Below are 6,000 nucleotides of genomic sequence, written 5' to 3'. Positions count from 1 at the left end.
CTGTATAAACAGGTTTAAAGTGGAAGGCTACTTGCTGTCAGTAGGACACTGCAGTTAAAAGCATTTTACGTTGCTTTTTTTTAAAATATTACTGTATTAACGAGCAGTCAGTTTTTTCTTCCCGAAAACAAAAGTGCTGCAGTCAAAATGGTTTAAAATGGGTTCATATATGTGATTGCTTTTGATTTAAAAGAACATGTTCGGTTTAAAAGAACAAGGGTTCAGTTACACAAAAGACCTTAAAATATATTATTTTTTTTAAAAAAAAGAAAATCCAAGAAGAAAGCAGTGCCGATAGCTGAGTGTGTGGTGGTTTTCATCAAGCCTAATTCAAGATGCTTGAGATGTTTCTGAAAGTTTAATCTTGGCACTAACAGCTGAGAATGTAGTGATAAAAGTCATAAGACTCATGATGCAGATTCCACTTTATTGGGCCACACCCCGGACTCAGACGTCTTTGAAAAGTTATAAAGATTACAGTAACATTTAATTTCTGAAACTACGTTGGGAATGTTTGGGGGGGGGGGGGAGGAAAGATGATCATTTAGATAAGCTGCAGAATACGTGATCTTCTGAACTGTGCTCACACAGGCACGGCAGTGTATCTGCTAGTACAAGTCTGAGCTCATCCTCCAGCACCAAAGCTGTATTTTTACCCATCGCTCTGCAGTTGTTAATAAGGATTTGTAATGGAAAAAAAGACAATTGCAATTTGGTGATTTTTCTGTGATTATATAAACATACTTTTTTGTTTGTTTTTTGGTTTTAAAGGAGAGGAGAAATTCTTCATGGGTTTTGCAATCTGTTTTTTCTTTTTCTTCTTTTAACCTTTTTCACGATAATAGTGAAAAAAGGGGGAACATTTTTATTGAAAATTCTGTTGGTGTTTTTTGTTAGTCATTTAGATACACAAACCCCAAATTCCTGTTTATAACTATGAGACGTGTTAAAAGTCTGGAGAAAAGGCTGTCACCAGTTAAAAAGTCAAACCTCCAAATAGTCCTGCACTGAAACTAGACTGGAGACTCTTTTGGTTTAAAAAAAAAAAGGGGGGGAGGAGGCAGGAAAAGAAAGACCTCGAACTGTTAGTGGAGTCTTAAAATATGATTCAGAGTTAGCAAAGAAGTGGGTGGCACTGCAGAACGTACAAGCCACTTGCCCCAGACTTCCTTTTAAATCCAGGTATTAGTCACTTGTCACTTAGACGCCTTTTGCAATGTAACTGGTTTTGGTGATTTCTTTTTACCTGATCGTTTGCTTTAGTCTGTGTAAGAGTTGACATCTGGTGACTTTACAGAACCTATCATATTTTGGAAGAAGGAAACATTTCAGAAATAAGAGAGGTGAATGGGTGTCAATGCAGTTTTCATGAAGCTGCCCAGAAAATGTGGCCTTCTGGTTTTCTGCCCACATTGGCTTCCTCCTGTAAATCCCAAAATGCTTTTTGCTGGGGACCTGCCACTCCAGAATGATTTCTCTCCATTCCTTTCTAGTTTCACCATTCTCTTTTTCTGTCTTGACTACTTACATGGGAAAAACCTGCACTGATCAGCTGCACTGAAGATGTGCTGGTTGCCTTTGTTCTGGGTTTTTCTCTCTGTCCAGGGTCGTCTTCTCTCAACTGCTGTGTTCCTGTGGGTGTCTCTGCAGGGGTCCCAGGGCACTGAATGATTTGGGGGATGCTTGGATCATCAGTAGCAATACAGTCTCCCGTCTAATTCTGTGTAGTTCTCTCCTAAACTCAGGTGTGCATGTCAGTTGTTCATCCAGTCTAATGCTTGTTCCTTCCAATATTTCTTTTCTCTTTGTACGCCTTGCATTGTAAAAATGCCATCCAGATACATCCAAATGAATTCTTCATCTTTCTGTCAAAGTATTAGGAAAGCACGGTGCATTCCACAAACAAATTCTGCTAGAGATCTGTCAGCCCTGTTTTCCCATCTTGGTTACTGGATGTCGGTGTTTGGGAGTCTCCTGTATGTCAGCTCTTGCTTCCCTAATCTGATCCTAAGTGAATTAAAAAATGCCCTGAAATTGTGTGTTCTCTAAAGTCATGGAGGCAAGACTAAGCATTTTACAAACTCTGTTGCTGATTTGGAGAATTAGGTTTGTCCTGTCACTTTTATATATCCATTTTGCAGAAGCCTGTTGTGATGAGTGATCCTCTGACAGTTCCATTTCAGATTCATGAGTAGCAGGAATGTCTATGGGCATAATGCTGGGTTTGTTATTTGTTGATTTGTTTAATATATCTTTTTTCAATACATCCTTTTCCTATCACTAGTGACTGAAGATTTCCTGAAGCGAAAGGTTTCACTAATAATTGCGTACATGCTGCCTTCCAATAGTAAGAGGCTAAAATTATACACACTTGATAAAGAACTGTCTCTTTAAAAGTCAGGTCTTATTTCAGAAAGATTGCTGGTGGCTCCAATTTCATGTTCAGGCTTCTTTGGCATTTCATCAGGAGGCTAGGGTGAAACTCCTTTCTATATATATTTTTTACTCTAAGCCCCTGCTAATAAGTTATTCCAATAGATTTTCTTTAATGGATTTTCATCTTCTTATAGTCTGAGTCTATGGTATTTTTCATTACTGTTTTCAACTGTTTAAATTACTAAATGTAATTCTCATAGTTCTTATGATTTAAACAAAATAAATAGTGTGGGTGTATAAACCTTTCATAAGCTACTGTCACAAACCGGTTGTATTATACAGCGGTGTATAAAGTAGGTCATAGTTTGTTCGCTGTTATGCTGAAACAACCAAGTCTCAAACCAGAACGTCAGTTCTGTGCATTAAGATGAAGGAAAATTGTGTCTCTTACCCAAAATAGATGGTAAAGATGTTTGAACTTGATGCATATATAAATAGGACAGAGGCGCCAATCCTCAGATGTCTAATAGGAGTTTTGCAGATTTTTGAGTATTCCACTCCCAGGAGCTGACCAAAACAGTAAATCCAAATACATCCAAAGCCAGTGCTTCCTTTAGCTGTCCTCTCTGCCTCGACATTGCAACCCACGCATGATCGACTATGTCAAATGAGCTGCGTTTCCAAGGAACCTGGCAGACAAACTAATAGATAACTTCATTATGGTAGGAGTAGCAAGTCAAAAATAACAGTTACAGTTGTGCGAACCTCTTCAGAGCAACCCCCACCTCACTTCCACGGAAATGAATCACAGTCTCTACTAGTGCTTATTATTGTAGTGATGGTTATAGTATCCTGTGAGTTAGAACATCCGTCTGACTAAAGCGTAGTTTAATCAGGTTCGCTCTGTATTAGAAAATAAGAGTAATGAGACTGAAACAGTGTTAACAAATTCAATTGCCTGACAGTAGAAATCATATGACCTATATAGATAGAAACTGTAATACTGGAAATGAGGGATATGTGAGATATTTTTTTTTTTAACCTAGCACCATCACAGCATTTAAGGGCCTCAGTTGCTCTGTGTCTTAGGCCTTGAAACAGGAGCTGATGTTTCAAAACTGTATGAAATACTGTGGTCATGCTACCAATGATCATGGTTGTGTTCCTTCTATGTAAATCTTATGTTGCACCGCCTTAAATTAGTGATTATGCATTCCGTGTAGATAATTTTCACACGTTCTGTTACACAAACATCTCAGGAGTTAAGGTGTTTGTAATTTGCACGGGAGCTGAATCCAACCTCCTGTGAGAATGGTTTGCTTGGCACTGCCCCAGGACTGGCACAGTTGTGACTGCCGCTGCCTACCCGGCATCCTCGGGCAGCGCGTTCTGCCCAGTCCCGTCCGTACGCCTTTCCCCAGCATGCAGGAGGTCTCTGTAAGGAAAAGGAGATGGTCTCCACTGCAGTAGAATCATAGTTCTGCAACGGTAGGAATCTGCCAGTGTAACTGCACGCGGTGACTAGGGACGCAGAGGGATAAAATGGGAGCTGTGATGTTAAAGTTCAGCTTTTATTATTTTTTTTAAATGTAACCGAAAATAGAAATTGGGCTTTCTCTTGCTCTGTTGATCGAATGATAGGACTCCTAAGGCTGAAGTGGTTAAAATTCAGTACATGAGTGGCACGGTTTGTAAGCTAGTTGTTCATATTGACGTTTACACTGTTCATTACTTTGATGTGTGTTGTCTGAAAAAAATGGGCTGGATTATCAGCTAGTATTTATTGTTCTAAACTTCATGGGAGCTATGCTAATATATGAACTAAACATCTCCCTTAGGCATTTCACAATATTTTAAGCAAGTTAGTTCAGTTTGAGGTGTCACAGCCTGAAAAATACATTTTTTCCAATGGAAATTTCTAGTGAAAAGACTTAACCAGGCAGCTTCTTTCCCCATCGTTCCAGCTTATCGGAGTCCTGAGGACATCTTACTTTTCTGTCTGCATAGGAAGCAAGCATGTGTCGAAAACTATTTAAATAACTGCCTGAAATCCAGATTCATGCTGACAACCTGTGCTTCCTGGTTAGTGTGCTGTGATTTGAAATTGTTATGCTTAAATACCGCAGGTTATGATAAGACATGGGCGCCCCTGACTAACAGCACTGCTAGCAGCTACCTAGAACACCTGCTCATTTTAACGTGAAACAGCGTGTGTGAGCCCTGGGCTTTTTGAACTTCTTGCATGTTTTATGAAATATTTGCAAAGGCCAGCCTCATCACATCAAGGAATATTAGATAAAATTCAACGCAAGAGTTAGTATTTTGTATTTGGGACATTCGTAGTCACATGGGATTTTTCTCCTTACCAGCTGTACAAACAAAAGCCCTAAAATCCAGAAGTGTCTTGTGCCAGCAAGGCTCTGGGCAAATATTGCCTTGACCATTGCAGAACAGAGGGCGTATCCTGCCACGGTACTCATATTTTGGGTTTCTAAGGTATTGTCAGTGTTCCTCATCATCATACATCACTTTTCCTGGACGTTTTCTATGAGCTGAGACTTTTGAGGTCGGTAGCACGTTGAGCACCTTGGATTCACGCACAGGCCTGTTGCAGCCCGGTATTCCGGGGCCGTACCAAGGGGATTTTGTTTGCTGCTTTTCAGCTGCACGCCTTGGAAGGGTAACTAAGCTCTCTTGAAACTGTATGTACAAACGGGGATTTTGGGGGCTTATTTGGCCTTCTTTGCCTCTAGTATGACTTTTATATATAATCTCCCAACAAACTTGCTTGATGTGAAAGGTGTACGGTGCAGGTGCATCTTCTGAAGTGTAGGGAGTAGAAAAACAGATTTTTATCGTTATAAGTTAAAAGGCCATTTGCAGAAGATTAAAATATTAAGAACAGAATATGAGAGCTGAAATCACAGAAGTAGACTGAGGAACCAGACTGTTGTATCAGCAGAAGAAAAACATTAGGTTAATCTGTATTACAGCACTCTGAAAGAATACAGAGCTTTGAAAACAGCTTTCACTAGGGGGTGGGACATTTTACTTTTATGTAGAGCTTTTGTTCATTTAGAATTGTTTACTCCAGCAAGCAACCCTGTGCTCTTTGTTTGACTGATTTTTCCCATTTGGCAGAGCCTTTGCAATCACATGGATAACATTCTTCTTTCCACTGAGACATAGACAAACTATTCTTTATTGACCTTACTTGTTGTCCTCAACGACAAAAATATATTTATATACTAGGTGAACTGTATGACTTCATCGCTGACTTCTTTTAATTGAAAATTCTTCAAAGCAAAAACCTCAAAGAGCTGCTTTCATTTTTTTTGAACAATCCAATAACTTCTTACTAGCAAACAACTCTGCCCTCAGCTACACGTGCACAACTCCCACAGATGGCACTGGGAACCGTGTACAAGAATCTGAGTGCTGAAGCTGTGTCAAAACAAAAAAATGCCACGCATCATAGAAGAAAAATGTCTGTTGGGTTGAGTGGGGGATTTCTTTTATTTATTTATTGACCACCAGAGTGTTTGCTGTGGAAGTATGGATGGTTGCTTTTGTTTGTTTCTGGGGGTGTTTTGGAAAGTTAAGTATTTAATGTTTTCTTTTGTA

The sequence above is a fragment of the Grus americana genome, chromosome 15 (assembly GCF_028858705.1).
Source record: "Grus americana isolate bGruAme1 chromosome 15, bGruAme1.mat, whole genome shotgun sequence".
Taxonomy (NCBI): domain Eukaryota; kingdom Metazoa; phylum Chordata; class Aves; order Gruiformes; family Gruidae; genus Grus; species Grus americana.
Note: the sequence above shows the minus strand (reverse complement) of the source record.